Source organism: Sinocyclocheilus anshuiensis, unplaced genomic scaffold (assembly GCF_001515605.1).
Source record: "Sinocyclocheilus anshuiensis isolate Anshui unplaced genomic scaffold, SAMN03320099.WGS_v1.1 scaffold197, whole genome shotgun sequence".
Lineage (NCBI taxonomy): Eukaryota > Metazoa > Chordata > Actinopteri > Cypriniformes > Cyprinidae > Sinocyclocheilus > Sinocyclocheilus anshuiensis.
Genome location: NW_015540856.1, coordinates 265,328 through 287,399, shown reverse-complemented (window position 1 = coordinate 287,399; position 22,072 = coordinate 265,328). Strand labels below are relative to the sequence as shown.

General features: G+C 36.8%; 1 pseudogene; it reads left to right on the top strand.

Annotated features, from left to right (window-relative positions):
• Positions 1-22,072, top strand: part of LOC107687845 (intron-binding protein aquarius-like) — a 58,905-nt pseudogene that overhangs the window by 36,019 nt on the left and 814 nt on the right.

Sequence of the window (22,072 nt, the reverse complement as noted above, 5' to 3'; positions counted from 1 at the left end):
AAAGTAAAAATATGCATGGTATTATAATGTTATACTAAAACTAAAATTAAAACAATGGAAAAAACCCTTAAGATAGCCTGTAGAAAGAAAAAAACACATCTTAAGCGTGCAGAATGTAAGTGGACTTTTTTTCTTTTTTTTTTGTAATTGAACCTTTGAACGAATACATGGCATTCGTAATTGTAATCACGATTAGAAATCGATTCATTTTGCAGTCCTAATGGTAGCTCAAACCCCTGCTTTCAAACTGGTCCTAAAAATATTGGCTGTTTATTATTACTTATAAAGCACATGATGATGCCTTATTCTGTATGATCATATTTTAGATCCCTTAATCTGTACCCCATACCTAAACTTAACAACTACCTTACTATTAATAAGCAGCAAATTAGGAGTTTATTGGGGCAAAAGTCAGAGTTAATGGTTAGTTCATAGTGAGAATTGGTCCCTAAACTAAAGTGACCAAAAAAAAAAACCTATTACACATGTTAGATAAACTATTCTCTTATTGACATCGTATTGAACGTAGTAGTAGTTTTAATCAAATTGTGCAGTGACATAATTTTGAAAATCTGTTGAATTAATAATTAGTTGGTATTAAATTAGAGATGATTTTAATTCTTATTTAAAAACTTATTTTAAATGGCAAAAATGGGATATTTATCTGTGCCTCACTTGTTACCGCATGATTTGCTCCCTGCAAATAAAACAAGGAACATAAAATTATGTACAAGAATATACATAATACAATTAAAAGATTAAAAAAATGTATGACGACAGGTTGAGTCAGAATAAACATTGACAGATTTTGAACATATTTACAGTGTTATGAATAAATAGGAGTGAATCAGAGATATTGCACTAAACAGTGGGAGTAGTGCACTGAAGGCCGATTCGGACAGGATTAGTTTGACATGAAGAGCTGGGGTGAAGTAATTATTACCAGAGCTTTTCAGTGAGTTTAGTCCTGTCTGAATGTGCCATCACAGTAATCACAATGTCAATAAAGATTACAGCCACTTTTACCTTCCGTAAAAAGATTCAGATAAATTACCTCGTTCAACGCTAATCGCGTGTGAATAGACCAGCTGTAAACATGTACGGAAATATTCCAACATGTCCTGTTTAAAAGTAGTTTTCCACGGTTTTTCAAGTATGGAGGCACTTCAGTTGCGTTCTAGGCTGTGGGAAGTCTGTGGCAAACACATACCACTCAGATCAAAAAGAAGGTTGAAAGCACTTTTTCGAGGCAGTAAACTTCTGTCAGCTTTAGGTAAGCGCCTGTTACCAACAGAATCCAATCAGAATGTAAATAAGTCCATTCATAAATCGGCACGCATGTGACGGTGCTGCGTACATCAACTTACCCTCCCACTTCTGCTAGTTTTACTGAGATTTCTTAATCCTGTGCGATTTGGCCATTAATATTACAGACGTGCTGTGGTAAAATGACATTACTCCTACATAGGCCTGGGCGATAAAACGGTATCGATATTTATCGACGGTACACACAAACATGAACACATGCTGAATTGAGTGCTGTGCCTGCCTGTGATGAGGAGATTGTGAATAAAGAATGAATTTTAGTCGAATATAAAATAAACATTTGCATTTGAATGTTAGGAGTGTGTCAGAGACATCAGTGGAGCATGAGATGCGGTGATGATGTAAGTGACGTTGTTGCATTTTAATGTTTTGTTAGTCTAGCCCACGAGATGCGCCGCTGCTGTTATGCATTCAAAATATTAGAGAAATATAGTAGCTCAGTGCGGAGAAGATCTTGATTAGTTGAAAACCGAAACCAAGTCATTCACACAGATGCATTCAGCGCATTTTTTTAGACGGACAAATATGACTGTTGCACTCGCGTCTCACACAAGAGATGTAGCCATGCAAAGTTAAAACAGTTTAAACTTTTAGAAAAAACGTCACGAATTTGTGGAGTTTTCACTGCGTCATGTTTTTAAATGCAATCTGCGTGATGGGCGATTTGGCTCTTTGAATTAAGCAATGCATAAATACGTGATGCTGTTTTGTTCATAATTGTTTATGCAATTTACGAAATTATATTTGATTTATATGAGTTAATATAGACGTAATGCGTGTTTTTTTTATAGACAGTTATTTCTTTGCGTTGACAATTTAAATGCGCTGCATTATTTTGCTCATTGCGCCCTCATGTGGCCTCGGGAGACAAGCCAAAAGATTCCTTGAGACCTATTTAATCTGCATATAAGAAATTAGATATTTTTTATTTTTATTGTGTGTTTGACTGTTAAAACAAAAAATATTTGTTGTTTGTCTCAATAAATTGGGCTAATTTAAAAATACAGTGGTTAAATTTAAAAAAAATTATATTGCTCTGTTTTAAAAAAGGTTATAAAAAATTTCAATAATTATCGATACCAAACGATATGAAACATTATATTGTTGATCAATTTTTTAGCTATATCGCCCAGCCCTACTCCTACATCTACCCTAGTAAAACTCATCCCGTCCGAACAGGGCTCAAGAGAGATCTTGAGAGGCATTTGAGGGAGATGCTCCTGTGCCTGGATGTTCTAGTTTTTTTTTTTGTTTTTTTTTTTGGAAGAACCAGAATTTCTTGGAAAACCTGGATGTATGAGGTAGCCTAAGTTTAGGAGTGATTTCTATACCTAGGAAAGTACATTTAATAAAACTTTATTACTCACAATTTTATAATTAATACACATTTACAATTTTCAAATTATGCAAAGCTCTAAAATATTTTTTTCGGGTTGAAATTGTAAGAAATATATATATATATTTATTTTATTTCTAGTGCTTATCCAGAAAATCATGTGCAAGTGAAAATGTCATATAACTTTGTTAAAAAGCACCATGAAGAATATTCAGCACGTAATTATTTTAATTTTAATTATTTTAGTTCCTTTTTTTCAGTTAAAAAGGTTTCTCCTATGATGATGCAACCGAAAATATTTGTCTGAAAATGAATGCCTGCCATCCAATAATCGCTATTAGCTTTGATACTTTTGATATGAAACAAAGTCTCAACTTTTTAAATTCTGTCAGTTTTATAATGAAATTCAGTGCACTGTATTACATTTTCATACGTATTCAGATTTTTACTTAACCCACCATCTTCATTAATGTATGTTTAAATAAATCTGTCATGAAAACAAGTTTTTATTACAACCACTGTATAAACATGTATATTTCAGCAACGGCTTGAAGTAGAAGTTTATTTTAAAAGTTTATATAATGTCAGTATATAATATATGTCAATTTTATGAAATCATTTTGATGAATTAAACGATTATGGTAACACTTCATTTTAAGGACCAATTCTCACTCTTAACTAGTTGCTTATTATCATGTAATATTAGTAATGATAGTAATATTATATTACTAGCATACTGGCTGTTTATTAGTACTTATAAAGCACATATTAATGTCTTATTCTGCATGACCATATTTTAGATACCTTAACCCTACCCCATACCTAAATTTAACAACTGCCTTACTAACTAATAATAAGCAGCAAATTAGGAGTTTATTGAGGGAAAAGTCTTAATTAAAGGGGTCATAGGATGCTACAAGCACTTTTACAAGTTGTTTGAACATAAATGTGTGTTGGCAGTGTGTGTACACAACCACCCTATAATGATAAAAATCCACCCAGTGTTTTTTTTTAAATCTACTAAAATCTTTACCCCTTTCTCAGATCGAGCCGATCTCAGATGCCTGTCTGTGTGATGTCACAAAAACAGGCCCCTCCCATGATAGTTTGATTGACAGTAGCATTTCAGCACAGACTGGACTGGCATCTTACCTTAGCTCCGCCCTGAGTGAGCTGTCGAATGACTCCTAAGCGATTGAGGTGTTCTGTTGTTGAAGGTAATAATGAACATAGCAGTCGTCATTTACTCCCGACATCTGAAGACGCAGTGGATTTGTTTTGTTTGTGAAGGGAATGCACCCCCGATCTACATAAATGCGTCTATGTTCGCGCGAATCATTCGTGATCCAGCTTCACCTACAGAAGAAGTGAGTATAAGGTTTTTTAATGAATTTTTTCAAATCGCCTTTCCTAATAATGTGCTAATTAGCAAGTTTCACGATGAATGCAGCTAAAGTAAACGGTCTCTCTGAGAGCGGCTCGGAAGAGAGGGGCGGGGTCAGCAGAGCTCATTAACATTTAAACATTTGCTACAAAACGGCTTGCTCTGAAAAGAGCTGTTTTTGACAGGTTAATAAAGGTGTTTTTTACACTACCATTGAGAAATTTTAACCAAACTATGTTACAGACTTTTCATTAAAGGGATACTCCACCCCAAAATAAAAATGTTGTCATTAATCACTTACCCCCATGTCGTTCCAAACCCGTAAAAGCTTTGTTCGTCTACGCAAGCAGCGTACGCTCTTCTGTGTCAGCCGCGACACAAGGATACGTTTTCTACGTGTATTTACGTTTTGATTTGAACGAAAACAGCGCATCCGTGCAGGGCGGCTGACACAGAATAGCGTACGCTGCTTGCATTCAGCGGATATTCTCCAAAATGGCGCTACGGTGATGCAGAGAGACACAGAGGAGAAGAATTGTTGAATAAAGTCGTTATTTTTGTTTTCTTCGCGTACAAAGTATTCTTGTCACTTCATGACGTTACGGTTGAAGCACTGATGGCAGATGGACTATTCTGACGATGTCTTTCTTACTTTTCTGGACCTTGACAGTGTAATTTACTTGGCAGTCAATGGGACAGTCACAAGCCTCCTGGTTTTCATCCAAAATATCTTAAATTGTGTTCCGAAGACGAACGAAGCTTTTAGGGGTTTGGAACGACATGGGGGTAAGTGATTAATGTTTTCATTTTGGGTTGGAGTATCCCTTTAAGACCCTAAAGAATCATATCAACTTGTGGAAAATGGGCATCCGATGACCCCTTTAATAGTGAATGTGTGTTCCCTATTCTAAAGTGTTACCACGATTATTAAACTTTATTTTCAGTTTCAGTTTCCGGCTAAATGAAAACTTGAATTTCAATAGCAGTGTTTTGGTCATTTCGGCTGTCTGTGAATCTGAGCTGAGGTTCACAAGTCTGCTTTCATTTGTTTTACTCTTATCTCTCGCTGTAGATTCATATCAGCACCTCGGGGGATCCGTACGGACCATTAGCTCAGATCACAGATTAGTCAAACATTAAGTGTGGATTGTGACTAGGCTGTTTGTCCAGTGAAGCGCTCTTAATGAGTTCTGCCCATTAAATCCCCAGCCGCTGATCCTCTCTCTGTCTGTCTGTCTGTCTGTCTGTCTCTCTCTGTCTGTCTGTCTCTATGTCTGTCTGTCACTCTGTCTTTCTGTCTCTATGTCTGTCTGTCTCTCTGTCTGTCTGTCTGTCTGTCTCTCTGTCTGTCTATCTGTCTGTCTCTCTGTCTGTCTCTATGTATGTATGTCTGTCTGTCTGTCTCTGTCTCTGTCTGTCTGTCTGTCTGTCTCGGGTGTTGTAGGTAATGTCACGCTGGGAGGAATACATGAGTAAAGCGAAGCCAAAGCCCGACCGAGAGGTGACGACGGAGGATGTGGCATCACACTTCCCCATCCATAAGTACTTCTCCAACGCTCCTCAGCCGGTGTTCAAGGACCAGTCGTATCAGGAGGACATGGACATCGCCGAGCGCTGCTACGCCACATCCGCAAGATCTTCACCCAGCTGGAGGTAGGGCTGAAACTGCTGTTTCTGTCCTACTCTGTACATTTGTCAACACCACCATTCAAGTTTGGGGTCAACAAATGTATTCAGCAAGACAGTAAAGACATTTATAATGTTGATTTCTATTTCAAATAAATGCTGTTCTTTTGAACTTTCTATTGAAAGTTCTTCAATAATCAGAAATGAATTAGAAATTGTGGTGCAAAACTTTAAACTTTTCAGATGTTTTCAGTTTCATCACGATATGCCAGTGTGTTCGTAAAATACAATTTAAAATAGTTTGCATATGTGTGCTCTGATCAGAGCTTGTTATAGTCTGTTCATCCACAAAGAGAAACCCATCAATAGTGATCTCCCTCCCCTGTTTACAGCCTATTATTCTGGGATCCCCTCTTTCTTTGATGCTGATTTCTCATCCTTTCATCTTTTGTGTTCATCTGCTGCCAACAATGACACTCTCCTGTAATAAAGTTGTGCGTCAGAGCCGTGCGTGCGCGTGTTTGTCGGGCTGTGTGTGGCTCTGTCTGCTGGGCATTGCTGTCTCTGCCACTGCGGAAGACTCGGGGTTAAAAAATGGCCTCATCAATATTGAATGCTTTGGTGGGATTAATATTAATGCAGAAGCGCATCAAATATTCATTTCCCAGTGAATGCGGTCCTGAAAATATCCAGCTGGGTTAACCTCGCTTCACTGCACAGATTGAACCGAAAAAGATACTTAATATCTGCGTGTGCCACCCATTCTGAGAGGAAACCAGAGATGCTGTTTCTAACAAATGACAGGAAGTAGAAAGAAACACAGTCTCCTGTGCTAGATATTTAAACACCAGCCTCACCTTGTGAAATTCATAGTCATTTAAAATATTGTGGTGGCTCTCACATTTAACCCTATAAGGCCTACTGTGTCATATTTGATACACAAATTTCTAAAGCCTCTAAATGAACAAATCTTTAATGAAAATCCTGTTTGACACAATCTACTCCATGTCTTCTGTCTTTCAGTATAACTGTCCAAACGTCTTCTTCAGCTCGAGCTTCACGTGTCTTTCTGCTGTCAAATCTTTACTGATTTTTATGAAGTAGACAAAAGAATGACTTTGATATTGTTAGTTATATTTCCAGATGAACACTTACTGGACTGAAGCAGCTCGGCTTTACTTGATTCTCCAGACATCATTGAAAATCAGTGAAATCTGATCATCAGGATCTTTTGAGGAGCGTTTATTTGTTCATCTCTCAGTCATCATTGGATTGCGTTGCATTATGTTTTGATCATCAAACTAAGCATTCAAATCTCATCTTAATAAGAAATGATTGGGAGATATAGAGTGATGACTGATATTTATATAATTTGATATAAAGATTTCATTGATTTACATTTCAGGCTGTTTGAATTTCATCATAATGTGTGGTCATATAAATGTTAGCATTTGCACCAAATTATTTATATGTGACCCTGGACCACAAAACCAGTCATAAGGGTCAATTTTTTGAAACTGAGATTTATACATATTATAAATAAGCTTTCCATTGATGTATGGTTTGTTAGGATAGGACAATATTTGGCCGAGATACAACTATTTGAAAATCTGGAGTCTGAGGGTGCAAAAAAATCTAAATATTGAGAAAATCGCCTTTAAAGTTGTCCAAATGAAGTTCTTAGCAATGCATATTACTAATCAAAAATTAAGTTTTGATATATTTACAGTAGGAAATTTACAAAATATCTTCATGGAAAATGATCTTTCCTTAATATCCTAATGATTTTTGGCATAAAAGAAAAATCAATAATTTTGATCCATACAATGTATTGTTGGCTATTGCTACAAATATACCCCAGCGACTTCAGACTGCTTTTGTGCTCCAGGGTCACATATATGCTCACCAAGGCTGTATTTATTTTATCAAAAATAAAACTCTATTATTGTGAAATATTATTACAATTTGAAACATCTGTTAAACTGTAATTTATTTCTGTGATCAAAGCTGTATTTTCAGCATCATTACTCCAGTCTTCAGTGTCACATGATCTTCAGAAATCATTCTAATATACTGATTTGAGGAATGGATTCACATTGTTTTGGAGTCGTTGCCTGCTGTTTGACTGGTATATATGTACGTTTTTTTTTACCAGTGTTTGTGTGGTTTTAGCAATGCGGTGTTCATAAATGCGTCTTGTCCTCTGCAGGAGTTCAGGGCGTTTGAGCTGTTGCGCAGTGGACTGGACAGATCCAAATATCTGCTGGTGAAAGAGGCCAAGATCATCGCCATGACCTGCAAACACGCCGCCCTCAAACGCCACGACCTGGTGGAGCTGGGCTTCAAGGTATCAGTCTGATGAGTTTGATTCCTTTTTATTATATTTTTGTAATTTTTCAAGTTATTTCACCATTATTACCATTTACCATTTTTAAATTATATGGAAAAAAATGTGTCCAAACCTTTGATATAGTGTACATCACAACAAATGAGAATCCGTGTTTTAAACTGGTTGTTTAATATCATCTGAATAAACTGATTCACTAAAATGAATCTTTTAGTCCACACTTCATTATGCCTCAATATTCACATACTTGATCTTTTTCTAGTACGATAATATCCTGATGGAGGAGGCAGCTCAAATCCTGGAGATTGAGACCTTCATCCCACTACTGCTACAGGTACAACCCTCTTTCTCTTAAAATCTGCTTTGGTTACTATGTTATGTTATGTTATGTTAGGTTAGGTTATCTTAGGTTATCTTAGGTTAGGTTAGGTTTATTATATTATATATTATATTATATTATAGGGCCGTCAAAATCGCTGAAAAACTACATTCAAATTTTGTACTTAAATATGATCAAAATTCGAATTATATTAGAATTTAAAATGCATAATTTCAGTTAGGGTGAAGAAAAGCTTTTGGCTTCTCAGGCCACAAGAGGGTGCAGCGAGCAAAATATTACTAATGCACGTTTATTCAAAGCATAAGATAACATGACCATCTGTGAAAAAAAGTGCATAATGTTTCAAATAAAGTTTATAAACCAATTATAATTAATTCAGTTGCTTAAACAACTATAAACAAAACAGCATCATGTATGTATGCATAGTTTCATACAAAGGCCGGAAAGCCAATCACTCAGAGTACATTTTTCATTTAAAAACACGAGTTGCAGTGGGATGGGGAGAAAAACCCGCCATAAAGTCTCGTGATATGTTTTTTCAAAGTTTCAAAGCGAGTGCAATGAGTGCAAATGTGCGAAATATGCGTTCTGTGTGTTTTGACGTAAACAAGATCTTCTCCGCATTGATGTTCTCTTTTTCCGTAATATTTTTAATGAACAACGCAGCAGCACCGCATCTAGTGGCTTCAACTGGATAGGCTAACAAAAACATTAAAATGCAGTGACACTTACATCGTCATCTCATCTCGTGCGCCACTGATAAGGCTGGCTTACGCACACCTAAAATTCAAATGCAACGTTTTTGCATTCGAATATGGATTTTTATTTGAAATTCGACGAATATTAGAAATTTGAATTTTTTTTTTTTTTTTTGACAGCCCTATTATATTATATTATATGTGACCCTGGACCACAAAACCAGTAATATACCCCAGCGACTTCAGACTGCTTTTGTGCTCCAGGGTCACATCTTATATTATTATATTATATTATATTTTATTATATTAGTTTGCATTATTAAATATTGTAATATATATATTTCAGGGGAACATACAGCTGTACAGCCGTTTTTGCCAATTAAAAGCAAATGCATAAATCTAGTCAAAAATTAATCATGTTTTCTACACTAATTTCACAATCCTGCATCTTGAAAAAAAAAATCTGCTGATTTGCAAAAAATGTTACGGAATTCGATGAGTTAAAAAATATAATTAAACCCTCCCCATTATGTATAGTTTTTACACAAAATAAGAATGAAAATTTTATAGTTATATATAGATATGTGTCGGCTTTAATACGCTTATACACAAAATAACAAAAGCAGTCAAATGTCAAAGGTATTCAAGATGTATCACTTATATCCGGAAAATGAGTGAAGAACGTGGAAATCATAATTAGGCATAAAATAATGTCTTCAGAATCATTTATGGAGTCATGTCTTTTTGACAGTTTTTCTAGTTATTAAGGGATGATATAAGACAACTTCTTTACAAATGCTTGTCGAAAGCAAAAATGCTATGAAAAGCTCATCCTATTTTGTGAGAAAGTGTGCTGTGCTCCAGCAAAACAGACACTATTTTTGGAATCAGCAGCCCAAAATTAGTATGAAAAAAAGTATTGGATTTCATTCAGCAAATCTGATGCAGGGGCAGTGTTTTAACTCAGTGAATCTCAACCTTTTGGCGTACCGGACCCCAGTCCAATTCAGAACCATCCTCAAGGACCCCCAGAACAAAATTGACTCATATCATTTGTGTCTTTGTGAGGACCAAATGCAGTCAAGTATAATTCAAGTTAGCTGACTTGTCCAGTATTTGGCCATATCATCAGCTATATTGGATTTTTCTTTCATGGGAACATGTCATGTCAAAATATACAACATTTATACAAAAAGTTATACTTTATACGGACCCCCTGGCCTTATGTCAAGGACCACTAGGGGTCCACGGACCTGGTTGAGAAACACTGTTTTAACTAATAAAAATGGAGTAACGTGACCTTACTGACTTAAACGTCTCTGCCTCTGTGTTAGCAGAACCCCGAGGACGGCTACAGTCGACTCAAACGCTGGATTATGATTGGTGGTCATCATCAGTTGCCTCCTGTCATTAAGAACATGGCCTTTCAGAAATATTCCAACATGGAGCAGTCACTTTTTACTCACTTTGTGCATCTGGGTGTCCCTACTGTAGATCTGGATGCCCAGGGCAGAGCACGGGCCAGGTCAGTCCATTTCTCAGACTGGAAAGATGCTTTCATATGAACCCATGTGAAGTCACTATTGGTTTGTTTAGTTTGAAAGCTGAAACCTGACACCAAAGAATCACACATAGGCTTGCTTGCAGTAGATGAGTTTGTTTCTTCATTAGAACAGATTTGGAGAAATGTAGCATTACATCAGTGTCTCAGCAATGGATGCTCTGCAGTGAATGGGTGCCGTCAGAATGAGAGTCCAAACAGCTGATAAAAACATCACAATAATCCACAGCACTCCAGTCCATCAGTTAACATCTGGAGAAGACAAAAGCTGAAACAAATCCATCAATACGTTCTTAACTTTAAACCGTGATGCAATGCTACATTTCTCCAAATCTGATAAAGAAACAAACTCATCCTAATCTTGGATGGCCTGAGGGTGAACACATTTTCTGCACATTTTTGGGTGAACTATTCCTTTAACTAAAACTATTAAAAATTATTTTTTCGCTAATAGACAAAGCTGGAATAAAATAAGTGTGTTATAAAATAAGTTGCTTAAAGGGGTTGTCGGATGCCCATTTTCCACAAGTTGGTATGATTCTTTAGGGTCTTCATGAAATGTCTTCAAAATTCTTTGGTTAATTCCTCAATGGTCGTGTAAAACAACACCCTTTCTACCTTATCAAAAACATCTCTGTTCACAGCGAGCCGTTTCGGTGCATGTCTCTTTAAATGATAATGAGCACTGCTCTTCCATTATTTGGTGTATTCAGTGGCACGTTACCATCAAAAACAAAACTAATCCACTGCGTGACGCCCTCAGTGGCTCTGATGTCGAGAGAAAATGATGAGAAAAAGTTCATTTTGACATCCAACTACAAAACACCTGCATTGCTTACGAGACCTTGTTGTTGCTGCGCTGCTTGAGTGCGGAGAAAATGACAGACAACGCACAACTGGCTGAGGGCGGAGATATGCTAATACAGGACAGTCCGTCAGCGGTCGTGGGTGGGGCTTGAGCAATATGATGTCAGCTATATGACATACACATGCTTCCCAAGAGCGTTTCTTCCTCTCCTGAATCATCATAAACAAGTGTCATTTCCAAAACACCTCAAAAATCATCATTCATTCTGTGGCGGAAATTACATTTGAAACATTTGTCTTGCTAAGGCTAATGTTATAGCTAGCATTTTATTTATCCTATATTCAAATAAATAGTAATTTAACCTTTTTTTGTAATTTGGAAATGACAAAGTTCTGTTTAGTTAAATAATATTTTCCTTGATTTATCTTTGATGTATGAATAAATCTGTCATGAAAACAAGTTTTTATTACGGTCACTGTATAATTGTTTATATTTAAAAGTAGAAACATAATTATATAATTTACATTTTATATAAAAACTGCCTTTTGTGCTATTTAAATTTATGTACAACCCAGTTTTTATTTGTATGTTGATTTTTTTCAATGAATTAATTAATTAATTTGATTGATTATTAATTAAACTTTAGTTTCGATTTCAGTTTTCGGCTAAATGAAAACTTTAAATTTAGCTTAAAATCAATAATTGTTTATATTTAAAAGTAGAAACATAATTATATAATTTACATTTTATATAAAAACTGCCTTTTGTGCTATTTAAATTTATGTACAACCCAGTTTTTATTTGTATGTTGATTTTTTTCAATTAATTAATTAATTAATTTGATTGATTATTAATTAAACTTTAGTTTCGATTTCAGTTTTCGGCTAAATTAAAACTTTAAATTTAGCTTAAAATCATTTTGTTGCATCACTAGTAATTTCTCAAAAACTATATGTAAAATTGAAAGCGCAACGTAAATATTGACATGGTTTGTTTCACTCTTTGTTTGGATTATTTAATGTAATATTTGGATAATATTTGGATTTTCTTAGTTTACAATTGACAGTTTGGATCTGGGACAAGAACAAAAAAATAACATCTGTATATAAAAGGTAAAAATGAAAAAAAAAATAATAATAATCGAAGGCATGGAAAAAGTTTAAATATGATCTTCATATACCAAAAAAGTAACATCCTCTTATGTTAAGTTGAGGAAAGACAAGGCCTGACTTTCATGACATGGATTTTTGAGAATCCTGGCAGATTCGTGTTGAAGCTCCTGAAACTCTGCATTGTTCCTAAGTGAAGACCGTACGGCATCCAGTGTGCAAGTCACATGAGTGCGGATATGTTTACTGGGGTCCTGGAGGGAATTGTCCTCATTACAGTATCCATGCAACACACACACACACACGCTGCTCTAATGAATTAGCCTCTCACAGAGCAATAGGAAGGACATTGTTTGCGCAGTCAGTGCTTGCAGCCGCTGAAAAAGTGTCTCTTATTAGTATGTTTGTTCCCTTATTAGTGTCCTGCTGGAGCTGTTGCCGTGTCAGCAGTCCTCTGTTAGGTAAAGTTTAAGTTCAGAGCTGTTTCTCCTACAAATTCAACCCATAGGTTCAACCTTTCTTTTTGATAGTCAAAGAAGAGGTTAAATTTAATTTCACTTTATTTTTTAGATTATTGGTAATACTTTGCAACTGGTAAAGATTGATTGATTGGCAATTAAAACTTTAAATAATAAAGTATTACGCCATCAAACACTATGGTATTATATAATGATCAAAGATTATTAGTAAAGTTAAAAAGTAGTTGGAAATTAGATTTACACGTTCCTGTTTGGGTTTTCCTGTAGTCACAGGCAATGCTTTTTGACCTTGTCATTTTTCTAAAGTAACTGTTTTTATTGCAATTGTAAGTATTTATATAAAATGGGTTTATATAAATATACCCTGCTTAAACTTTGGTACTTCAGAAACGAAACAAATTTTATAATTAAAAGTAATTATAATTATGTAATTATATATGAATTGCATGAAAATAAAGAACTAAAAAAAGAGCTAAATCTTACATCAGGACATCAACTTCACTTATTTTCCATTATGATTTTTTTATTTTTTATTTTACATCTGATGGGATGAAAATATGCTGTGAGCCATTTAATGCACACGATCTGTTGAGTTTTGTATAATCTTTTTTTCTTTTCAAAGGTTGTATAATATCATTTTAAAGGTTTTTAAACAAAAAAAGAGTGCAGTGTTTGTTCATTATATTGCAAACCTGTTCAGAATTCATATCTGAACATGTATTAGAGCAATACTAAATGTGCATATGCTGAACATGTTCTCAAGTGTTAATTGAAACACAGCTGTTTGCTGTGTAAATGTCCATATTACATTGTTTTTATACTGCAGTAAAATAAACCACATGCTCCAGGCGTCTTTAACCAGTCGTTGCAGTGTTGCAATATTGACATGCTGTCCTGTAAAAGTGCATGGGATTCCTGAAGCAGCTTACGCTGATAATCAATAATGTTAACCAAGATCAGTCAGTCTAGTCTGTTTAATGCTCTTTCTTTCTTTTCTTGCTTTCTGTTTTGATTTCTCGAACTCTAAACCTAAAAGCACTTGTTCTTCTGTCATTTACGTGTCATAAAATAGATAAAATTCAAATTAATTGAAAAGACTAAAAATATTATAAAGCAGTTTGGTTCTGCTGTCAGCAGTGACATTATGAACTGTCTAGTGAGAGATGCTGAATGCATGTATCCTGTGTGTGTGTGTGTGTGTGTGTGTGTGTGTGTGTTTGTAGAATCTGGCGGAGGCCGAGTATGCGGTGGCACTGTATATGTACATGCGTCTGCTGGGATATCCTGCTGAACGCATCAGTGTACTGACCACCTACAATGGCCAGAAACACCTGATACGAGACGTTATCAACCAGAGATGTGCCAGCAACTCCTCCTTCGGACAGCCCAGTAAAGTAAGAGCAGCTGACATGGTGATTTCTTGACATGACATTGGTGTTTTAGCTTCAGAAGTGAGTGTTTAATCTTCCGAGCCGTGGTGCTGATGTGTGTTCCTGTGGATGGCCGAGTGAATTGCAGTGGTTGATTAATGCGTGTGAACAGCTGATCCTGTGCTCTAAGTGACTTTTTTCTGCCCAGCGTTCACTATTTTCCCTCTTTTGCAGCAGTGGACAGGTTTGCTGTAGCGTGTTGTTGAGGGTGATTGGCAGACGGACTCACCAAAGCGTGTAAAGGTCCTACTGGCCTGTGTTTGGTCGAAACGCTGCCAACAGTCTGTCAGAATTGTACAACAGTGCAAATTGACCTCACAGTGGCTTCTGTCAGCCATTTAATTAGAGTCATGACTGAGTACAAACCAAATAAACAGGCGACTGCCGTTTGCACAGAATTATGGAAAAAAGATATTATGGAAGTCGGTGGGGACTAGAAACTGTTTGGCTTTCAAGAATCTTGAAGAATGTTGGTTCAAGATTCTTCAGAATTTTCGTTTTTGTGTGAACTATGAAAATTGGTGTAAGTCTCTCCTAAAGAATGCAGCTGATTAAAGGTGGGGTAAGCGATTTTTCAAAAACAGAAAACTGATTCGGGCCGAATAGCAAAACAAACTGTCAACATTGGCTACCAGAAATCGCTTACCCCACCTTTAAGTCTAACAGCAAAGTGCGCATCGGACTCATTTGTATGCAGAGGGTTTTGCAGGGGTTAACTGGACGCTCTGCTGGGGATGAGGTCATTTCTTCAGTACAGAAATGGGCCAGTCTCGCTCAAGTATGTACAGAGCACGTATCCACGCTCCTCGAGACTCGCTGATGAATTTCACATCGGACACCATCTGCTGAGAGGCAGAGATCCAGCCACCGAGACCGAGGAAGAGCAGAATGATAATGAGACGCCAGTCTGTTTTAACACGCAGCACAGGAAATCAAATACTAGGCTGTCGCTGCTTTCTGATGTTATGTCACGAGCAAATCCAGACAGACTGCTTGGCTTGCCACTGAATCAATGCAGCTGGGATGCACAGAAAGCAGCTCAAACACTGGCAGCTAACCAACCTTTGTGTTCAATTTTAACCAAATGCACCTTGTAGGTCTGACATGTTTCAGCTATTGACATGTTTTCAGTGCTAGACAAGCCAATACTTGAGTAACTAGCAGATGTTGCTGTTAATTAGTTCTGTCTAACCAGTTAAGAAAATGTTTTTTTTTTTGGCAAACATTGCTTATCCTTTATATCGCTAGCCCTTTGAATTAGGACAGCAGCTTGCTAGCCATTTCTGGTCATGGTATCATCTCAATGATGTAAATGTCAATGCTCTTCCACCCTTTAGCATTAGTCTTGCGTTTGTTTTAAAGGGGTCATATGATGTTGCTAAAAATAACATTATTACAGCATCTTCACGACATGGCGGCGGCAACAATACTACAGCGAGAATAAAAGTTACACCTTCTTTCTTTGCGTGAACATTTGGGCAAATCTTCCCACATCGTGAGGTAGACATGTGGGGGCGTGTTAGAACGAGCCGTTTTAGGTAGGCGTGGTTGACTCTTAACTTTTATAAAGAATATCTCTTTGGATTTGAGACTTTAGTCTTTGCAACTTTACAGATCTTCTTTATGCACCAAGAGCTTGTAACACTCCAAAGAGAAAGGAAAAATTGGAATCGCATCATATGACCCCTTTAAATAATGTGTCAAATCAAATATTAACTTCCTTCCGTCTTGACTTTATTGCTGTCACATATTTCCAAGTAGAAAAATGTGTGTTCATGCAGGACATCGTCCACAGATCCAGTTTCAGCAAAATATAAGCCTGAATTCTCACAAGGGCCGAAAGCGTTGTGTGATTAAAGGACATATTTTATTACTTTAAGATACAAGTGAATATATGAAATGTAACAAATTAAAGAATTTTTCTGACTGGTGGTTGAAATGTTGCTGAGTTTGGGCGATTGTTTTCGTCATGGAATTAATGATATTTGATGATTAAGTCAGTCAGAGCTTGAGTTTCTGAGCTGAAGGAAGAGTCCTGCTGACTTGATCACTTTCTGAGATACAGATTCTGATGATTCGTTAATCATGCTTTCAACAGGATGAGGTGACAGTGCATAACTTCAGGAATCTAAATCTGGTCAGACAGTAGTAGCACTAAACCAACAGCATGTTTCCAACCAGGCCAGTGCAGAGGAGCGCATGCTCTTTAATTCAAACGAACCCTCAGGAAACTGGAAAAAGAGCCGCTGAGTTGTTTATATAACAGACTGCTCTTTGTCTTGTAGGTGACCACAGTGGACAGGTTCCAGGGTCAACAGAACGATTACATCATCCTCTCACTGGTCCGCACCAAAGCCGTAGGACATCTGAGGTGAGCACTTCCTGTGAACGTTTAAAGGGGTCATATGATGCAATTTCATTTTTTCCTTTCTCTTTGGAGTGTTACAAGCTCTTGGTGCATAAAGAAGATCTGTAAATTTGCAAAGACTAAAGTCTCAAATCCAAAGAGATATTCTTTATAAAAGTTAAGAGTCAACCACACCTACCTAAAACGGCTCGTTCGAACACGCCCCCACATGTCTACCTCACAATGTGGGAAGATTTGCATAACGCCACCCAAATGTTCACGCAAAGAAAGAAGGCATAACTTTTATTCTCGCTTGTCATTTCTCCGATCACAAATGCAGACATGGTTGCGGCGCAATGCAACGCAACGCGTAAAACGACAGTATAAGTCATTATAATCAGTAATTATGTCCCCACTGCATGCAACAAGTGCCTCGTTTGTAATGGGTTTTCATGTTTTTGTGTCGTTGCTCCGGCCGGACACGGCATCAACACAGTATGGTAAGGGGCGTAACATTTCCGTCTCACGCTTGAGGTATTCGGCCAATCACAATGCACTGGATAACTGGCCAATCACAGCACACCTCGCTTTTTCAGACCGATGAGCTTTGTAAAAATCGACGCGTTTCAGAAAGGCAGGGCATAGAGGAGAAACATTAATGTACAGTATGTGGAAAATAATGCGTATTTTTAACTTTAAACTGCATAAACACATTTCATTACACCAAATACACAAAATAATGTTCTTTTTAGCAGCATCATATGACCCCTTTAATAATTAAAAAATATTGTTTAAAGTAACAAAAAAAAAAACATTTTAAAATGACAAATACGATTTATTTAAAGCCATTTAGTTTAAAAAGGTTGTTAAATGTAGCAAAACCATTGTTATTTGTTTAATTGAGATACTATTATTTTTGTTAGTATTTTCAATTAGTTTTTTTTTTTAATATATTTTCTGCTTTCATGTTAGTTTTAGTTAGTTTTTGTTATTTTATTGTTTTTGTCATGCATTTATAAATTTTATTTGCGTTCATATAGTTTTTTAAATTCTTTTTTATTTCTGTTTTAGTTATGTTAGTTTAAGAACAAAAACAAAAGCTTTTTAAATTAACCAAAACACTTAAAACTATTGTTTAAAATATTACCTACACGTAACAATGAAACATTAATTGTTCATTAATTAATAATTAATAATAGTTCATTAATTAGTAATTTCTAAATTCAGCTTTCAGTTTGATTTAAAAAAAAATAAAATAAAAATAATAGGTATTAGGCAGTCTGATTCACAGCAGGGTTATTATTAACTAAAACTAAAACCATAAAATAAAAAAAATAATAATACTTTTTTATATAAAATAAATATTAACTGAAATAAAATAAAATATTTAAAAAATAAAGTTCTTTTATTTCAGCTAGTTGCCAAAGCAAAATTCCTCATTTCCGTTTAGTTTAAGTACTAAAATAACTAAAACTAAAATTAATAAAATAAAATAATAAATTATTTATTGACATATTAAAAAATAAAAACGATAAAACCAATAAAATGACAAACTTTAAAACTGAAGTGTAAACAAAATATAAAAATCAAATAAAATTCAAAATATTAACTAAAACTATAATAGTATGTTAGTGGTATTAAAATAACACCGATGTGTTCTAGGAAGTGACTGATGTTTTCTGTCTTTACTCAGAGATGTGCGGCATCTGGTTGTGGCCATGTGTCGTGCGAGGCTCGGCCTCTATGTATTTGCTTGAGTGTCTCTTTTCCAGAACTGCTATGAGCTGACGCCAGCCTTTAGCCAGCTGACCGCCCGACCCCTGCAGCTGCACATCCGGCCCCATCAATACTACAACTCTGTGAGTACAGCCGGCGTGTCACATCTCAAGATCGCCTGTCTTACGCCTGGGCTCTCGGCTTGCTGGAAAAATTTGAATTTTTGCAATAGTTTAAAAAATCAATCGGTAAAAAAAAAAAGTAAAAAGTAAAAAAAAAAAAGGTTCTGCACTATAGTGTCTCCTAGCGGAACTACAAAAATAAAGCATATTTGCAAACAATTTTGCATGCGCCTTTACTATTCTTACTATTTTATCTGGGGATCGACAGTAAGTAGCTAAAACGTGTGGCAAACACTAGAGTTCAGCTTACTCATCAGCGTCTCGATTGAAACCCAAATATTCCATCAAATTCCTCCATCTTGTAAAAATACTGCCAGTGTTTGCTTTTGTTTTACCCCGTTGACGGTCTCTGTGTATTTTGGCAAGTCTTCACATTTTAGCCCGCACTTCTGAAACCCATGTAACGCGTCAGCCGCTAAACACCCTCTGGCTCAGCCTGCTACAGTAGCCACGCCCCCAGACTCTCGCTATTGGTTGAGCGAAAATGATTGACAGATGTGAGCAGACAGCTCTGAATGTGTTAGTGGTGTCTGGAAGGCTCAGTGTTTACACTTTTGGGGCAGATAAACCCGTGAATGGCATACTTATAGTAGCCAATCAATAAACTGGTTTAGAAGAATGTATTTTGACACCAAAAACATGAACCTTTATTCAAGTCAAGTCAAGTCTGCTTTATTGTAAAGCAGTTATAAGCCATGAACCAATGAGGTCAATCACAATATTACAAACTTTGATTTGAAGCAAAAATAAAAAATAAATAAATTTGAAAATGAATTAAAAAAAAAAGATTGCTTAATTAACGGCTTTAGCGTCAGAAAGAGCTACAATGAAACTTCCCATGAGACATTGCGAATGACATATCGGTAGTCTTATTTTTTCACTGAAATAAATGTTTTTGTAATTACACAGGGAGTAAAGTACCGAAAAAAAGTACCATTGGGTACCGGCACCAAAATTCAGGTACCGATACCGGTACCGTACCGGTTAAAATGTGAACGGTACCCAACCCTACATATCGGTAATTGAAACAAAAGCGATGGAGAAATATTAAACTATTCACAGTTGTTTATTATATTTATAGAAACTATATTTTAAGTTTGCTGGAAAATATACAAATATTGAAGTATTTTGACAGCATAGCGAGGCGATTACTTAGTTTGTGGTGCCTGATGAGAGTCGGTGTTCCTTACAAATCTCTTTTGGCATGATTTGTGCTCCATGACTTGCTGATTGGTGCACTTTTCTGTACAGCATCATGGGTAATGTAGTATTTCGGCTGTTAAACAGTGATTTCAAAAATAAGTAGAAACAATCCATACTTTTAGCTTCAACAAAAGTGAGCTCACAGTAGGTCTGTCTTTAAAAGTTTATAAGTTATTGTTAAAAATGTAAAAACAAATTCTGAACCTGTCTGTTGTGCTCTATAGATGCTGTGTAATTTGAACTGAACAGATATAGTCAGAGTCTCCTGTAGGTTTAGAACACGAGTAGCTGATCCTGTTTTGTGAATTTAATTCAATCTTTGTATCATCACTAGGTTTGTATCACTAGATATGAATTATATCAGTCAGTTTTCTCTGTCTCTCAGGAAAATAAAATCTAGGCTGGCACATTGTTTTAAGTTTGAGTCTTGTGACAGAGCGAGCTTTGGCTTCCTGGAGAACTGTGCTGAAGCCTCTCTCCCTCCCTGTGTCCATCCAGATGGAGGAGCGATCCCGGCGGGATCAGGTGGTCAAGGACATGCCGGAGATGGCTAACCTGGTTTATAACATGTACATGCACATGATTCAGAGCATGCAGCAGCACAGACAGGTAAGTGTGCTCATGTTTGCAGAGATGTCTAATGCAGAGCTTTAAACAGCTCAGAGGTTTGAGGAAATGTCCTTCAGTATGGTGCAGATTGGTGTCACATGAGTTTTTAAGCAATAAAAACGACACGTTTGTTTTCTGTCTTGTATGTGACGATAAATGTTCTAGTGTTTTACAGAGTGAGTTAACTCCTGCTGAGTGATTGGCTATTACCTGTAGAAAATAAATAAACATTTTAAACTCCAAACAGACCAGTTTTGGTAATTGTATCAGGAAATTTGCAATGGAAAATAAAGCAGCTCATATAATATTTAGTTTGACTTCCTGAGGTTATCAAACAATTTTTCAGAATTTTTCACCGATCCGGAGTTAGCATGTATGATTATCATGTTGAAGATGTCCAATTCATGACAAACTTGGTTTTTGAAAGCACGTATTAAGAAAAAAAGGGTCAATTTTTAATTTGTTGTTGACTACTGCAGTCCTCTGACTAAAAAGCTGTGGTCGTCTTCACACGTTATGTTTGATTCACGGCTTACTGATTAATTTACTGCTTGTCGTTCTGCAGCAGCAGCTCCTGGATCCTCCTCGTCAGCTGCTGAGCTCAGAGGAGCCCATGGAGGCCGATGAAGTGCGTCCCGAGACTCCGGGTCAGAGTGAGGAGCAGCAGCCGACAGCCGCTGAGGAAGAGGAGGGACAGGAGAAGATGGAGGACCAGAAAGATGAGGAAGAGCAGGATCATACTAAAATGCCTGAACACCCAAGCAGAGACAGTCCACGAACATTGAGTGTTGAATGTTCATTTACCTTTTGTAAGAGGAGTTTTGTAATAAAATTTAATTAAAACTGCACTCTTTAAGTCATGCTTTTTATTTATCTAACACACAATATTTTTCCCTTAAAAATCGTATTGTTTTGTATCCCAATAGCCAGTTCCCTTTCAAGGGAACTTCGAACTGCGTCCTCTAGGGGTCGCTATGGGGAACGCCTCATCGTGACCCGTATCTGAAGCATACATTGAAAAAACACCAACGTTTGTCTCTTTTTTCGAGGAAAGAGGGGCAGCTTGCCGTGGAAGCGGGCCAAGAGAGTGGTGCCGCGGGGTCGTCTCGATGAGCGTTATCTTTCTGACCATAACCGTCCAGCTCAGGTGAGCCTTCCATTCCTTCCTGATTTGCATACTGAAATCGAGAAGGAATGGAAGAGGCCGTTTTCTTCTCGCATCGATCGATTCCAGCATACGAGTTATGCCAACATCGAGGCGATGCGCGAAAACGGCTATGAGAGGTTGCCCCCTGTTGAAGAGACGCTGGCTAGAGCCTCCGCCATGGGCAGGTCTATGGCGGCGATGGTGGTAACGGAGAGACATCTGTGGGTAAACCTGGCAGATATTGGGAACAAAGAGAGGGGCTTTCTTCTCGATGCTCTGGTTTCGCGTTCTGAACTTTTTGGTACCTCCGTTGAGACGGTGGTCGAGAAGTTCAGGGAGGCGAAGGCGCGCTCAGCAGCCTTTAAATCCTTCATTCCACGAAGGTCCAGGTCTGAGCCCGAACAACATAGGGGTCCTGGTCCGT